General features: G+C 43.7%; 1 protein-coding gene across 3 annotated transcripts in view; it reads left to right on the plus strand.

Annotated features, from left to right (window-relative positions):
• Nucleotides 1-1,777: 1,777 nt before the first annotated feature.
• Nucleotides 1,778-17,826, plus strand: part of KIAA1958 (uncharacterized protein KIAA1958 homolog) — a 161,442-nt gene continuing 145,393 nt past the window's right edge. For all 3 annotated transcript variants that reach the window (XR_005367168.1, XM_038553120.1, XM_038553119.1), the window contains exon 1: nucleotides 1,778-1,836. The gene's annotated coding sequence lies outside the window, so the exon portion shown is untranslated. The remainder of the gene's footprint in view (nucleotides 1,837-17,826) is intronic.

Genomic DNA, 17,826 nt, shown 5'->3' on the forward strand with positions numbered 1-17,826 from the left:
AGTTCAATTTGCCAACATATAGCATAACACCCAGTGCTTACCCCATCAAGTGCCCCCCTCAGTGCCCTTCACCCAGTCACCCCTCCCCCCGCCCACCTTCCCTTCCACCACCCCTTGTTCGTTTCCCAGAGTTAGGAGTCTCTCATGTTGTCTCCCTCTCTGATATTTCCCACTCATTTTCAATCCTTTTTTTGTTCAGAAGTCAGTAGTCTCTTTCTTTTCTTATTCTTCTCTCTCCTGATATACCCCAAGGGCAAGAGGGGCTGAGGTTCCCTGGTCACAGTGGGGTGAGGCCAGGCTGTGAGCACCACGTATGGCTAATCAGATGTGCTTTACATATTATTTACTTGCCATTATTATTATTATTTTGGAGCTACCTATTACTGAATAGAAAGGAAGTTAAGAGCATGGAATCTGGCGCCAAACTGCCTGGGACGAATCCGGGTTCCTCCAGCTACTCTGTGATCCTGGGCAGGTGTCTTAACTCCTCTCCGCTTCAGTTTCCTCATCCATAATCGGGCAGTGCTAACACCCACTGCATAGAGTTCTTAGGATTAAGCAGCTGCATAGTCCCTAAGCACCTAGAGACGCTCACATACAGTAAGTGCTGCGTTTGCTACGTGAAATAAAGGTGGGGGGCGCCAGCCTTGCCCCTGTGGTCCCGAGGTGCGTAGGGGGGCGGGGAATCAGTGCCTGCCTCGGTGGTCCTCGTGTGTTTTAGGTGTCATGCCCCCCCCCCCCCCCCCCCCCCCCGCCATGGGATGGACGCGAGTGCGGTAGTTGGACTGGGAACTTCCACTGGGCAGCGGTGACTGGGTTGCCCGCGAGCAGGAGGTGTTCCCGAACCTGGATGTAGAGGTGCCGGCGCTCGGTGCCTTAGGACAGGTGCTACAGCGGGCGGCGCAAGGTCCGGCCGGGGCTGCAGCTGGCGCCTGGGGGACGCTCCCTGAGGCTCGGGGGGGGGGGGGGGCGTGGGGTCACCGGCCGGGGCTGCAGCTGGCGCCTGGGGGACGCTCCCCGGGGCTCAGGGGGGCGGTGCTCGGGGTCACCGGCCGGGGCTGCACCTGGCGCCTGGGGGACGCTCCCCGGGGCTGGGGGGGGGGCGTGGGGTCACCGGCCGGGGCTGCACCTGGCGCCTGGGGGACGCTCCCTGGGGCTCGGGGGGGCGGTGCTCGGGGTCACCGGCCGGGGCTGCACCTGGCGCCTGGGGGACGCTCCCCGGGGCTCGGGGCGGGGGGGGGGCGTGGGGTCTCCGGCCGGGGCGCCCCCGCCCCCCCCCCCTCCCCCGCACGCGGCGCCGGCCGCACCTGCCTGGGCGCGGAGGGCGAGCCCGTGCGCGCCGGCGCCGCCGGGAAGGTCGGGGCGCACGTCCGCGGGCAGCGGCGGCCGCGAGCTCGGAGCGCTCCGCGGCGGTGTCGTTACACACTTCCTGTGGGTCTCGCGGCCCGCGGCGCGCTTCCGGTGCCGGCTGGAGCCCGGGTCCGAGCCCCCGCCCCGCCCGCCCGCCGGCCCCGCCCCGCCCGCGCCCCGCCCCCCGCCCGCCGCGCTCCGAGCTCCGAGCTCCGAGCCGGGCGCGCGGAGCCCGGGGCGCACGGAGCGGCGCGCGCCGGTCGCAGAGCCAGGCTGGCGCCCCGGCCCCCGCCCCCCCGGCCCGCGCCCCCGCCCCCGCCCCCGCCCGCCGCCCGCCCGGCGCCCTCCCCGCGCTCCCTGCCTGCGCGCCCCGGGCCTCCGGCCGCCTTCCCTCCCTCCCCTCGGTCCCGCCCCGTCCAGCCCGGGCCCCCCGGCCCCCCCCGCCGCCGCCCGCGTTCCTATGGACAGACGCACAGACACCTGCAGGTGGGTGAGAGCCCGCGCGGGGCGGGGACGAGCGCGCCGACGCTGCGCCCTGGGCCGGGAGCCCCTTTGTGTGGGGGGCGGCCGCGCTGGGGTCCGCGGCGCCGAGCGCTGACCCGGCTGAACCCTCTTTTGTCTCCTGGCGGGGGGGGGAAGGCCGGGAGCCCGTGAGGGCAGCGGCGGGGGCGCGGGGCGCGGGGCGCGGGGGGGACCCGGGCTCCGAGCTCCGAGCGGGGCCCCCGCCGCGCAGCATCCCCCGCCGCCGCCGCCGCCGCCGCGCTGCGTGGTCCGGCTCCCCCGCGCCCGCCCCGGCTCTGTCCGGAGGGGGCAGGAGGGCGGGAAGGGGAAGGAGCCGTCGGCCCTCGTAGTTTCCAAGTGTTGAGGCGCTGGCGGGGAGGGAGGCGGGAGGCGGGAGGCGGGAGGCGGGAGGCGGCTCGGGGCTCTGCCCGACTTGTTCCGCCGGCGGGAGGCGCGGCCGTGCAGGGGCGAGCGGCGCTCCGGCCCCTTATTTATTGTCTCCAACGGAGGCGGCGTCCCCGGGAGGCCCCCGCGCCCCCCGCACCCCCCCGCCGAGGCCGCGGCCCACGCGCGCGGGTTCCCGGGCCCCGCGACCCGACCGGGCTGCGAGCAGCTTGGCCCCCGGCCCCCCGCCCCCCCGCCCCCCGGCCCCCGGCCCCAGCCACGCTCGCGGGCCGAGTCGGTGTTCAGGTGCTGCCTCTCCTCCTCCTCCTCCTCCTCCTCCTTCTAAGGTTAGGCAGGGACTTACAGGCAAATCGAAGATGAACATGGCTGGGATTTTTACCTTTTGGTTTTCTTTTTGCATATATGTATATATATGTATATGCACATATTTTAAAGTTTGATGATAAAGTTTTGTTATTTCCCAGACTCCTTAGGATTAGCAAGACAGTCTCCTACCTGTTAGGTAAACAGTTACCAAGCGAGTCAGGTGCTGGCTGACAGCCTCCACGGTGGAGGTTAAATGCAAATGCAGTAAATATCCAGCCTCCCGTGCAGGCTAAAACCTTTATCTTTTGCTGGTTTAGAGCCTGAGGTCTTCCACAGCACAGGGAGGAGAACATAAATGTTAGAACTAATTTTTTTTTTCTCTCCCCCCCCCCCCCCCGTGAGTGTGCTTTCCTTCTTTTATTCTGTGTGTCTATTCCCTCTCTCTCTCTCTAAAACCCCACGATTGGGTCGTACATGGTGGAAATAGTTTTTTTGCAAAGTAGCGTAGGTGATATTTCCGACTTATATTATTCATCTGGTTGAGCTTCTTGTGAAGAGCTGATGTGTATTCGTAGGTATCCAAATTGTAAATGAAGTTGAATGAGCACCCAGAAACTTGATTTTACAGATTCACATTTTTAGTGCAGGCACGAATTTATATCTTTGTATGAATCTCAGTCTAGGGCTCACTTCTGGAGACCTTTTTTTTTTTTTTTCTCTTTCCTGCCGTGTGAGAATCCATATGGACAAATTTAAATCTGATGGTTATCAAGGAGACTGAAAAAATAGTTTTGGGTGCACTCAGGTCGTATATGTGGAGTTGTATGTAGAAACCAGAAGCTTTCTTAAACATCTGAAAAACATTGTGGTGGAAAAGAATTTATTTAAATCTTCATCAAGTAGGATACAGAAATTCATCAGAAAGCAATGTACAATGTTAATACAGTTTTGATTAGGCAAAATGATTTTTGTCATGATGAAGCGGAGACAGCTTCAGTGTGCCGAAAAGTCATTTTTTTTCCAGAAGAAAAAAATTAGCCTAGATGTTTGCCCTAGTTACATTAACAGATTATTATTATTATTGCATGCCCAACGTTGTAAGTATCTGGGCTGTACATTTTTATACACTTAAAACTTAGAAGATGCTACATCTAATCTAACAATCTTACCAGTCCCTTTGAACTGATCAAATTTTATTCTTGTTTTGACTTCCTTTCTAGATTAGCTGAATGAATGTAGAGGGCATATAGGGTTCAGTGCAAGGCACTAGTAGGCCCTTGTGCAAGATTCCACTTTCTTTTCTGGTAAGGACGGCCCAAAGAGCATAGGTATTGAAATTTGTTCAGGCTTTATTAGGAATGGTGGGATGGAGTCAGAACACACTCCCGGAGTTCCAGCTATTTGATTACACACACTCTTTATCAGTTCTTAGGAATTTTTTTTTTAAAGATTTTATTTATTTATGAAAGACAGCGAGAGAGGCAGAGACACAGGCAGAAGGAGAAGCAGGCTCCATGCCGGGAGCCCAACGTGGGACTCGATGCCGAGTCCCCAGGATCACACCCCGGGCTGAAGGCAGCGCTAAACCGCTGGGCCACCGGGGCTGCCCAGTGCTTAGGAATTTTTAAAAAGATAAGTTAATAACTTGAATTGTTTATGTATTTATCTGTCAGTCAGAGGGATGAGGTTTAACAGAGTCACGGTGTAAATTAAATATTAAGAGAGTGTGGTCTGTGTTGAGAATTGCTTGGCAACTTGTAGTTATGCCAACAGTTTTCTGGGATTGGCAGTGTAGTGTCTTCCCATGGGCAGGCTAAGAGGTAACACCTAGTTTGTTTTTGTTTTTGGCTGTGATATATGGGTATTCATTTTTTTGTTTTTGTATAATAAACAGTATTTTTTTGTGTAGCCCGAAGCAGTCCAGAGAACCTTACATATTTTCAGCTGATTTCTCTTCTTGTATGTTGGTGGTTAGGAAGGGGTATAAATTATTTTTCACTCTTCATGGTTGAGACTTTTTTCTGATACTTTTGATATGACAAATGTTACTTCCAGAAATTCCGAATTAGTAGAGTTGGATTTTGAGTATAGATGAGCAATATAAACTGACATTTGCTGGTTTCTTTTTTTTTAAACAACACTAAGCTGTCCAGTTACGTTTGATAGACTTGAAAATCCGCAGACTTTTCCTGCTTGTTATCAATGTGGTACCATTAAAGGAAACTCAAAATGGCCACTTTAGGTTAACCTGGAACCCTCAGAGGACTAGTATTATTAGTCATAACCAAATGGAAAGCTGAAAAGTAACAATTTTATTCTTTGTAATAGATCGGTGAGTTTCAAATCCTTCTTTTTCATGTTTTTTTTATAGTCTGCTGTGGAAGCAGATGGGACTGTGAGAAGTGTGGACAGTGACCTCTCTTCCAGCCTTTATCATCCTGCATTGTTTAAGAGCAGCATAAACTCACGCTGCTCTTGGAAAATGTGGCATTCATTCTTGGATTAATATTCTACTACCAGATGTACGAGGCTGGCTCTGAAGAAGCTTTTCCTCTTAAATACTGTCAAAAATAGAGAAGCTGTAGATTGGAGAGAAGCCATTTATTTTGAACAGTTTATTTTCTGACAGTTTGTGTTTGTAAAGAAACCTGCTCATAATATTTACTTAAGAGATCTACATAGTTGCCCGAAGAAGCCCCACAGGTTTCTTTTTTTCCTTTAAAAAAGTTTCCATGGAGCTTAACTCTTCTGTGATGCTTCTTGACTTTGCTTCTGATTAGTTGATTTATGGACTTTATTTACCAGCATGATTGGAGAATTCTTTTGCTCTACAGAAATTGCACTCTGCCTGTGCTCTGGTCTGTTTCCTAGGTAACAGATGTACTGCATAGATTCCATAATGAGGACTGTGGTTGGCTAGTTACAGTGTAAATTCTGTTGTTTGGTAAAGCTTAGTCTCAAATTCAAATAAAGGTCAAGAAACCAAAAGTACTCGAGATGCGAATTTTTGAATTTTATTTTGTATCCAATGTCAACACAGTTTAATATGCTTTTCTGGGGAAAGACAAATTATGCAGCAATATTCAAGCGTGTTTTGTAAGGTCTTAAGTAGTTGGAGAGCTTTTTTACTATTCCATATTGGTAATACCAATGGTTCTAGTGACAAAGAAGATGTGTTTCAGAACACTTCATCACACTTTAATATAGAAAGCAAAGAGATGTTGTCTAGGATGTCAGTAACTGGATCTTCTGTATTGAAAGAAAAGTAACATCATATACATTGCTAAAGATAAATTGTGCAACTTCATGTGAAACACAGCTTTTAGGGGTGCTTGGGTGGCTCTGTCGGTTGAGAGTTGGACTCTTGATTTTGTCTCGGCTTGATCTGAGGGTCGTGGGTCTGGGCCCTGTGTTGGGCTCTGTGCTGGGATTGGAGCCTACTTAAAAAAAAAGTGGTAAAAAAAAGAAACAACTTTTAAAAGCTTTAAAAAGACATTAAAATATTTAAGCAACTTTTAAAAACATTAAAAGTCTTATTGTAAAATGATGCATTTGTACTCTAGCTATTTTCTCTCTGATCTGCCTGACTTTTGGCCTGCTCAGCACCAGGGAGCAAGTCTCTCTTACATAGCAACAAATTGGAGAATAGCTTTCCCCTCCATCTGACTCTCCTCTGGAAATCTATGGCCTCTATAGCTCTAGGTGCACGACAAGAAATAATATATGTGCAATTGCTAGTAATTATTACCAGTTTGTTAAAAAATTTACAGTGAACCAGAATTCCATTAATTCCGATTGAAAATATTTTTTCATTTGATGCATGAAAATGTTTTTGTTTGTTGATCATCAGGAATTCTGTTAAATTTTTAAAGAAAGATTTATCTATTTCAGAGAGAGATCATGGAGAGAGAGAGATCGTGTGTGCAGGCAGAAGGGCAGAGGGAGAGAATCTTCAGGTGGACCGTCTCCTGAGTGCAGAGCCTGAGGTGGGACTCCATCCCAGGTCCCTGAGATCATGACCCCCGTGGAAATCAAGAGTTGGACGCTCAGCCAACTGAGCCACTCAGGTGTCCCTAAAAAAAAATTTAGGTTAATTTGAGGGGCAGCTGGCTGGGTTAGTTGGTAGAACGTGTGGCTCTTGCTCTCAGGGTCATGAGCTGGAGCCACATGCTGCGCATAGAGCTTACTTAAAAAAAAAAAAAAGTTAATTTGAATTCTAAAGATTATCCAGAGTTGCTTCCATTACTTTCCCTTGCTTAGCAGGATTGTTTTTGGATTATTTATTTACCCTTTTAGTTAATTTTACTAAAAATTAGGAATGGAATATATCTTGTTTAGGTTTTCTTCTTGGTTTTTCTCAAAACTGACACTATTTTAAACTTTTCTGGCCTTTTCAAGTTGCAAATATTGTGCCCCTTCAGTTTTCTCTTGTAAATATTTACTCTTAATTTTTTTTTTTAATTTTGCCTTTTTTTTTTTTTTTTTTAAAGGCTCCATGCCCAACATGGGGCTTGTACTCACGACCCTGATTTACGACCCTGAGATCAAGAGTCATGTGCTCTCCTGACTGAGCCAGCCAGGCACCCCTATTTAAAATTTTTAAATCATTACATAATTTAAAGCATAACCACCACATATCAAAAGCTCTACTTTTCTGAGACTTTATACTTCTGGGGCAGAATTAACAGTGTTTGTGAACTCTGTCTCAGCCAGAACAACTTCCTCTCCCCAGCCTGTATAGTTAACAAGGGCCGTCATAACAAAGTATGACAGACTGGGTAGCTTAAACAACAAAATTTTCTCACAGTCTGGAGCCTAGAAGTCCCAGTTCAGGATGTTGGCAGAGTTGGGTTCTTCTAAGGCCTCTCTTCTTGACTTTCGATTTCAGTCTTCTTCAGATATTTTCACTCTGTGCCTGTCTGTGTCCTAATCTCTTCTTATAACATATCTATCCATAGCCTTAGAACTCACCCAAAACATCTTGTTTTACCTTAATTACCTCTTTAAAGGCCCTGTCTCCAAGTATTGTCTCATTTTGAAGTACTGGGTATTAGAACCTAAGTGTATGAATTTGGAGGGAAAACGATTTGGCTTCTAAGTGCAGAGCCTGAAGTGGGACTCCATCCCAGGTCCCTGAGATCATGACCCCAGTGGAAATCAGGAGTTGGATGTTCAACCAACTGAGCCACCCAGGTGTCCCTGAAAAAACCTTTTCCTCCACTCCTTGTCTTTTATACATACATACATACATACTTCATCCCATATGTGTGATACAATGAAGGCCCTACACTACTTTATTCCTACTTCCTAAGATTTCTCAGTTCTGTTCGCCTCCATACAAATCACATACTGTCTGTCACCTACGCCTATCATTGGTCTTCGTTCTGTAGTTGAATTTACTCAAAGCACAACACAAGTCCTTATGCTAAGGCTTCTGTAATAATCCTTTTGATACTCTGAAGCTCTTTTGAATCCTCATAAATGGCTCATGTGAATAATGTATCCTGTCTTTCATGCTTAAAACTGTTTATCTGTGGTTTTATACTTGGAGGCCAGTGTTGCTGAATTTAAGTACTTGGCTCACATTTTCTTTCTTCAGATCTCTTAAATATGTTACTCTGTTGTAGGGTTTGGCAGACCTTTTCTGTGAAAGGCCAAATGGTAATTATTTTAGGCTTTGTGGAACATGGGTCACTGTCACAATTATGTAACTGTGCCACTTCAGTCCAAAGCAGCCATGTAGAGTATGTAAATGAACAAGCATGACTGTGCTTAGTAAAACTTGATTTACAGAACCAGACAGTGGGCTGGATTTGGTGCACAAGGCATAGTTTGCTGAGTCCTACTCTATTGTATTCTGATAAAAAGTGTTGTCATCAGAGTCTAATACCACTATGATGTTCTTTTTTTAAAGTGACTCCATCTTTCTCTTAGACGCCCAAAGGGCTTTTTTCTTCATCTTTAAAGCCTAGTAATTTTCCTAGAGCATGTATCGACTATTTTCTATTAATTTTTCCAGATAATACAAGGTGGATTTTATATGTTGGCTTAAATATTTTTTCATAAATATTTTCATCAATGAAAGGTTTTAGTATTTAATCTGTTTTAGTGCTTTCATTTTCTTGAGGGTCTCCTGTTGCATGTGTGTTGGATCTTCTTTGCCTTTTATATCTATACCTTTCTTCAAATTATTTTTATCTTTTTTAATATTTCTTTTATTTTTCTATTTTTTTCCTTTTTATCCTTTATCAAGCAGTTTCTATGGTATCTATTAAGTCCAGTTTTGTCTTCCTTTCTGAATTTTTTTTTCTTTCCTAGTCTGTCCTGAATTCTATCATTTCTCTTTGTAAAAGTTCTTGTTGTATGGCTATTGTCTCTCTCTCTCTCTCTTTTTTTTTTTTTTTTTTGCTTTTCTGTTTTTGATGTATACTTTTATTACAGCTCTCTCATTTTCTTAATTTCTTTTTTTTTTTTTACAAGATGTTATTTATTCATGAGACACACACACACAGAGAAAGAGGGGAGGGGGGTGGGGAGAGAGAAGCAGGCTCCATGCAGGGAGCCTGATGTGGGATTTGATCCCGGGACTCCAGGACTACGCCCTGGGCCGAAGGCAGGCGCTAAACTGCTGAGCCATCCAGGGATCCCCCCCTTAATTTCTTTTAATATTAAAATATTGTGCTACTGTTCTCATCTACTTTATGGCCATATTTTTGATGTGCCTTCATTGACTATTGGTACCTTATTTGGTTCTTTTCCATCTTTTTCTCACAGTACCTCACATAGGATTAGATGGCATTCTTTACTCTTGTTCATGTTTAAATTAGATGGATTCTTAAAAATATTTTATTTATTTAATCATGAAAGACACAGAGAGAGAGGCAGAAACGTAGGCAGAGGGAGAAGCAGGCTCCTCGAGGGGAGCCTGATGTAGGACTTGTTCCTGGGACTCCAGGACCACACCCTGAGCTGGAGGCAGATGCTCAACCACTGAGCCACCCAGGTGTCCCTAAATTAGAAGGATTTACCTATACTTTAGGAGAAGGTTTCTGTGATGGAGGTGGAAGTAGATCAAGGTAGTTTTTTTAGTTTCTTGGTTTGAAATTTTTTCGTTTGTTGCTTGTGTGAAATATTAAAAATATTGCCACTCAATTAAAATTAGAGTGAGATACCATTACATACCCACTAGAAGGGCTAAATGAAAAAGATGAAAAATATCAGGTGTTGGTGAGAATGTAGAGTAACTGGAGTTCTCAAGCACTGCTATTGGAAGTGCAAATGGAGAAAGAAATATAAATGGAGGGGCATTTGGGTGACTTGGTTGAGCATCCAATTCATGGTTTGGGCTCAGGTCATGATCTCAGGGTTGTGAGATTGAGCCCTGCATTGGGCTTGGCACTCAGTGCAGAGTCTGTTTGAGATTCCTTCACTCTCCCTGTCTGTTTCTTCCCTCTCCCTGCTTGCTCTCCCTTTCTCAAACAAACAAACAGATAAATAAAATATTAAAAAAAATAAATGAATACAAGCAATTTGGAAAGCTGTTTGGCAGTATTTACTAAAGCTATGCATATGCATATTTTATGGCCCAGTAATTCCACTCAAAGATACGTTCTTACCAAAATAAATGTACTAGAATGTTCATAGTACTGCTTATAATAGCCCCAAAACTGAAGTCTGCCCAAATGACCATCAGTATAATATGTAATAGATGTTACATGGATGGCCTCAAGTAAATGACATCTCATGGTGTCTGTGCCCTTGTGTTGTCTCTTTGTTCAATGATTCTGATTTTCACCATGTACCTTACTTGGGGCAGTAGGACATTAGGCAGGTGTGATGCAGCAGATAAGAGGCTTGATAAATGCATACACATTGGAGAGAAATACTGCCTTGAGACAGTAACAGAAAGAACTCAAGTAGGAGAGGTCAGGTGGAAAAAAATTGAGGCACCCCAGCTAATGATCAACACTTATTGCCAGGTAGGTAAGACCATTTTGACCTCCAAGCTCACTTGATCCTGCAGCCAAAAGTAGCCACATAAACAAGTCCAGGTAAAGCCAGGAGAAAAACTGGGCAGATAACCCACAGAATTGTGAGAAATGAGCAATTATTTTAAGTAACAAAATTTTAGGGTTGTTACACAACAGTAGGAAACTGAATCAGAATGGATAAATTGTTCTATATTCATACAGTGGAATACTGTGGAGCAATGAGAATAAACAATCTGTAACTACATGCAATAGTATATATGAATCTCACAGACCAATGTGGAGCTAAAGAAGCCAGGTGCATGAGTTTGAACTGTGTGCCTCCATGTATATAAAATCTCCAAGCAGGCAAAATCAGTAATTTCTGTTAGAAGCCAGAACCTTGAGGAAATAGTGACTAGAAGGAGAAAGTAGAGGCTTCTGGGGTGCTGATAATGCTCTGTTCCTTGATCTGGTTGCTGGTTACATATATGTGTCCAGTTTGTGAAATTGTGAAATATCAACAAGTTGTTCACTTATTATTTCTCCTTTTTTTTTGATAGTATGTTATATATAAATATACATATATATTTTAAGATTTATTTATTTTAGAGAGCAGGAGAAAGCAAGCACAAGTAGGAAGGGGCAGAGGGACAAGGAGAGAGAATCTCAGGCAGACTCTGAGCTGACCATGGAGCCTAACTGGGAGTTCAGTCTCATGGCCCTGAGATCATGACCTGAGCTAAAACCAAGAATTGGTCGCTCAGCTGATTGTGCCATCTTAGGTACGTGCATTTCTTTCTTTCTTTCTTTCTTTCTTTCTTTCTTTCTTTCTTTCTTCTTTCTTTTTCTTTCTTTTCTTTCTTTTCTTTCTTTTCTTTCTTTCTTTCTTTTCTTTCTTTTTCTTTCTTTCCTTTCCTTTCTTTCCTTCTTCTTTCTTCTTCTTTCTTTCTTTCTTCTTTTCTTTTTCTTTCTTTCTTTCTTTCTTTTCTTTCTTTCTTTCCTTTCTTTTTCTTCCTTCCTTCCTTCCTTCCTTCTCCTTCCTTCCTTCCTTCCTTCCTTCCTTCCTTTCCTTCTTCCTTTCCTTCTTCCTTTTCTTTCTTTCTTTCTTTCTTTCTTTCTTTCTTTCTTTCTTTCTTTCTTTCTTTCTTTCTTTCTTCTCTTTCTTTCCTTCTTTCTCCTTCCTTCCTTCCTTCCTTCCTTCCTTCCTTCCTTCCTTCCTTCCTTCCTTCCTTCCTTCCTTCTTCACGCTATCTAGGTGTCTTTCTTTCTCATTCATTCGTTCATTCATTCATTCATTCATTCATTCATTCATTTATTTTAGAGCACATGTAAGCAGGCAGAAAGGCAGAGAGAGAGAATCCTCAAGCAGGCTCCCTGTTGAGTGTGGAGCCTGGTGGGACTCAATCCCAGAACACTGAGATCATGATCTGAGCTGAAATCAAGAAACACTTAACCGACTGAGCCACTCAGGCCCCTGATTGTATATCGTATTTCAACAAAAAGGAAGAAAAATGTCTTTTTTAGTTTAGTCTCCTTTTTGTTATTCTCTGAGATTGACTTCCTTTGGGTCTCTCATTTATCCCTAGTAATGCCTCTCTGTTTGATTTGTATTTTATTTTATTTATTTATTTTTAAAAAGATTTTATCCATTTATTTGTGAGAGAGAGAGGGCAAGAGAGAGTGAGTGACCATTAGAGCAGGGAGGGGCAGAGGGAGAAGCAGACTCCCCACTGAGCAGAGAGCCTGATGTGGGGCTTGATCCCAGGATCCTGGGCTCATGACCTGAGCTGAAGGCAGACATTTGACTGACTGAGGCACCCAGGCACCCTTCAAGATTTTATTTTTAAAGTAATCTTTATACCCAATGTAGGGCTTACATTTACAACCCCAAGATCAAGAGTTATATACTCTACCAGCTGAGCCAGCTGATTTCGATATTAATTCCAACAGTTTTCTTACCAGGTCTTGTCTTCCCTAGAAGCCAAACTTGACTTTTCTGGATCCAGTTTCACCCCAGTGGGTCTTCTCTTTTTGAGAGTGATTGTTGGTAATTTCTTGTTCACCATCTTCACATCAGAAGCCTCTTCTTTCTCCTCTCATCTGCCCAGTTGCTGATCCTGAGTTCTGTTTTTTTGTGTGTGTGTTTTAGTTTTGCCCACACATCTGGGGTTCAGGGGGTTACCTCATCACCTAATTTTGTTGAACATCTTGTCTTTTGTTATCCTATTGTTCTCATCCATGTGTTTGTTTTTCCATTGGAATAATTGTAGATTTGCTTGCAGTTACAAGAAAGAATAGATTCTTTGCCTACTTGCCCAGTTTCCTCAAATGGGAACATTTTGTAAAACTATATTAACAGCATCACAACAAGGATATTAATTGTTCTGGACTGAATTGTATTACCCCCAGATTCATATGTTGAAGTCTGAACCCCCAGTACCTCAGAATATTTGGTGGTATTTGGTGGTAGGGCCTTTGAAGAGCTTATTAAGTTAAGGCTTTTAGGGTGGCCCTAATCCAATCTGACTGCTGTACTTGTAAGAGGAGGACGTTTGTATGCAGAAAGAGACACCAGAGATGTTATGTATAGAGGAAAGACCATGTGAAGACACAGCGAGAACTTGGCTATCTGGAAGCCAGGGGGAGGCTGCAGAAGAAACCAAACCTGCTGACACCTTCATCTTGGGATTTCTAGCCTCCAGACTTGAGAAAATGAATTTCTGTTATTTAAGCCACCCAATCTAGTATTTTGTTATGGTAGCCCTAATAAATGAATACATTGGTTTTCGTACAATCCACTACAGATATTCAGATTATTATTAATCTGTCAGGTGTATTAGTGTACATTTGTGTGTATAAGGATCAGCACAGTACATTTTATCACCTGTGTATGTTCCTGTTTCTACCAGCCATTCTAGTCTGCTCGCATCCTGCCAGCATAGTTTTTTTTTTTTTTTTTTTAGATTTTATTTATTTATTCATGAAAGACAGAGAGAGAGAGAGAGAGAGAGAGAGAGAGGCAGAGACACAGGCAGAGGGAGAAGCAGGCTCCATCCTGGGAGCCCAATGTGGGACTCGATCCTGGGACTCCAGGATCATGCCCTGGGCCGAAGGCAGGTGCTAAACCGCTGAGCCACTCAGGGATCCCTCTTTTTTTTTTTTTTTTCTTTTTGCCAGCATATTTCTAACCTATGACAGCCATTAATGGGTCTTCCATTTCTGAAATTTTGTTATTTAAAAGATACTATATAAATGGAATCATTATATGTAACCTTTGCAATAGACTTTTTTCCTTTGAGAAAATTTTTTTTCTTTTTTTTTTCTTTATTTTTTATTGGTGTTCAATTTACTAACATACAGAATAACCCCCAGTGCCCGTCACCCATTCACTCCCACCCCCCGCCCTCCTCCCCTTCTACCACCCCTAGTTCGTTTCCCAGAGTTAGCAGTCTTTACGTTCTGTCTCCCTTTCTGATATTTCCCAGTCATTTCTTCTCCCTTCCCTTATATTCCCTTTCACTATTATTTATATTCCCCAAATGAATGAGAACATATAATGTTTGTCCTTCTCCGACTGACTTACTTCACTCAGCATAATACCCTCCAGTTCCATCCACGTTGAAGCAAATGGTGGGTATTTGTCATTTCTAATAGCTGAGTAATATTCCATTGTATACATAAACCACATCTTCTTTATCCATTCATCTTTCGTTGGACACCGAGGCTCCTTCCACAGTTTGGCTATCGTGGCCATTGCTGCTATAAACATCGGGGTGCAGGTGTCCCGGCATTTCATTGCATTTGTATCTTTGGGGTAAATCCCCAACAGTGCAATTGCTGGGTCGGTGGGCAGGTATATTTTTAACTGTATGATCCTCTCATTGGATGCAGAGAAAGCATTTGACAAAATACAGCATCCATTCCTGATCAAAACTCTTCAGAGTGTAGGGATAGAGGGAACATTCCTCGACATCTTAAAAGCCATCTATGAAAAGCCCACAGCAAATATCATTCTCAATGGGGAAGCACTGGGAGCCTTTCCCCTAAGATCAGGAACAAGACAGGGATGTCCACTCTCACCACTGCTGTTCAACATAGTACTGGAAGTCCTAGCCTCAGCAATCAGACAACAAAAAGACATTAAAGGCATTCAAATTGGCAAAGAAGAAGTCAAACTCTCCCTCTTCGCCGATGACATGATACTCTACATAGAAAACCCAAAAGTCTCCACCCCAAGATTGCTAGAACTCATACAGCAATTCAGTAGCGTGGCAGGATACAAAATCAATGCCCAGAAATCAGTGGCATTTCTATACACTAACAATGAGACTGAAGAAAGAGAAATTAAGGAGTCAATCCCATTTACAATTGCACCCAAAAGCATAAGATACCTAGGAATAAACCTAACCAAAGATGTAAAGGATCTATACCCTCAAAACTATAGAACACTTCTGAAAGAAATTGAGGAAGACACAAAGAGATGGAAAAATATTCCATGCTCATGGATTGGCAGAATTAATATTGTGAAAATGTCAATGTTACCCAGGGCAATTTACACGTTTAATGCAATCCCTATCAAAATGCCATGGACTTTCTTCAGAGAGTTAGAACAAATTATTTTAAGATTTGTGTGGAATCAGAAAAGACCCCGAATAGCCAGGGGAATTTTAAAAAAGAAAACCATATCTGGGGGCATCACAATGCCAGATTTCAGGTTGTACTACAAAGCTGTGGTCATCAAGACAGTGTGGTACTGGCACAAAAACAGACACATAGATCAATGGAACAGAATAGAGAATCCAGAAGTGGACCCTGAACTTTATGGGCAACTAATATTCGATAAAGGAGGAAAGACTATCCATTGGAAGAAAGACAGTCTCTTCAATAAATGGTGCTGGGAAAATTGGACATCCACATGCAGAAGAATGAAACTAGACCACTCTCTTTCACCATACACAAAGATAAACTCAAAATGGATGAAAGATGTAAATGTGAGACAAGATTCCATCAAAATCCTAGAGAAGAACACAGGCAACACCCTTTTTGAACTCGGCCATAGTAACTTCTTGCAAGATACATCCACCAAGGCAAAAGAAACAAAAGCAAAAATGAACTATTGGGACTTCATCAAGATAAGAAGCTTTTGCACAGCAAAGGATACAGTCAACAAAACTCAAAGACAACCTACAGAATGGGAGAAGATATTTGCAAATGACATATCAGATAAAGGCTAGTTTCCAAGATCTATAAAGAACTTATTAAACTCAACACCAAAGAAACAAACAATCCAATCATGAAATGGGCAAAAGACATGAACAGAAATCTCACAGAGGAAGACATAGACATGGCCAACATGCATATGAGAAAATGCTCTGCATCACTTGCCATCAGGGAAATACAAATCAAAACCACAATGAGATCCCACCTCACACCAGTGAGAATGGGGCAAATTAACAAGGCAGGAAACAACAAATGTTGGAGGGGATGCGGAGAAAAGGGAACCCTCTTACACTGTTGGTGGGAATGTGAACTGGTGCAGCCACTCTGGAAAACTGTGTGGAGGTTCCTCAAACAGTTAAAATTTTTTTAAAAATATCTATTTGTTTGAGAGAGAACACAAGCAGGGAGGAGGGGCAGAGGGCAGGGGAGAAGTAGACCCACCCCCACCCCCCCCACAGAGCAGGGAGCCCAATGTGGGCTTGATCTCAGGACCCTGGGATCGTGACCCGAGCTAAAGACAGATACCTAACCAAATGAGCCACCCAGGAGCCTGAGATTGGTTTTTTCCAATAAGCATATTTCCATGGAGATTCATCTAGGTTGTTTCATATAACAGGAGTTTGTTCTTTTTTATTCCCTAATAGTAATCTGTGAGTATATCCTAGTTTATTTAACTTCATCTATTGAAGCACATCTGAGCTGATTCCATTTCTTGACCTTTACAAATAAAGCTGTTATGAAAGTAATTTGTAATCTCTCTGGGATACATAACAAGGAGTGTCACTGCAGTATTTTATGGTAATTATGTGTCAAGTTTTTAAGTAACTGCCATACTTTTCCAGAGTGATTGTACCATTTTATATTCCTACGAACAATATATAAGTGATCCAGTTCCTCCACATCCTTGCTAGCGTTTGCTGTCATCATTTCTTATTTTAGCCATTCCAGTGTATGTGTAGTAATATTATGGGGTTTTTTAAAATATTTTATTTATTCATGAGAGGCCCAGAGAGGCAGAGACATAGGCAGAAGGAGAAACAGGCTCCCTGCGGGCAGCCTGATGTGGGACTTGATCCCAGGACCCCGGGATCACGCTCTGAGCCCAAGGCAGACGCTCAACCACTGAGCCACCCAGGCGTCCCGATACTGTGGTTTTAATTTGCATTTCCCTGATGGCTAATATAGCACAACTTTTCATATGCTTGTTTACCATCTGTATATCCTCCTCTGAGAAATGTGTGTCATTTGCCTATTTTCTAATTGGATTTTTAATTTTTTTACTGTTTTGAGAGTTCTTTGTATATTCTAGTTACTAATCCTTTGTTCTTTGTCAGATAGGGCTTGCAAATGTTTTTTTCTAGTATGTACCTTGTCTTAATCTTCTTCACATGGGCTTTCACATTGCAAAAGATTTTAATTTCAGTTTTACAAATTTGTCCTTTTATGGATTATGCTTTGGTATCAAATCTAAGAACTCTTTGCCTAACCCCAGATCTCAGAGATTTTTTTCTTATGTTTTCTCCATGTTTTTAAGTTCTACATTTAAATTTTTTTTTAAAGATTTTAGTATTTATTTGATGGGGGGAAGTCCCCAGGGTGGGAGGTAGGAACAGAGGGAATGGGAGAAACAGACTCCCTGTTGAGCAAGAGAATCTGACATGAGGCTCGATTCCAGGACCCCAAGATCATGACCTCAGCTGAAGGCAGAAGCCTAACCCAGCTGAGCAACCCAGGTGCCCCACCTTCTACATTTTAAGTTAACTCTGATTTATTTTGAGTTAATTTTTATTTAAGGTGTGAAGTTTAGGTTGAGGTTCATATTTTGCCTATGAATGTCCAGTTGCTCCAGCACCATTTGATAAGAAAGCTATCCTTCCACCATTGAATTGCTTTTGCATCTTTGCAAAAAAAAAAAAAAAAAAAAAGGCAGGTTGAGCATATGTATGCGTCTATTTCTTGGTTTACTTCATCTGTTTTTGTGAGTAGATTTGAGGAGAGTCCAAAACTAAGCCTTTGCTACTGTTCAGCTTGCTTAGAACTCCTTGTTCGTTCATTCATTCATTCATTCATTCAT

The sequence above is a fragment of the Canis lupus genome, chromosome 11, assembly GCF_011100685.1.
Source record: "Canis lupus familiaris isolate Mischka breed German Shepherd chromosome 11, alternate assembly UU_Cfam_GSD_1.0, whole genome shotgun sequence".
Taxonomy (NCBI): Eukaryota; Metazoa; Chordata; class Mammalia; order Carnivora; family Canidae; genus Canis; species Canis lupus.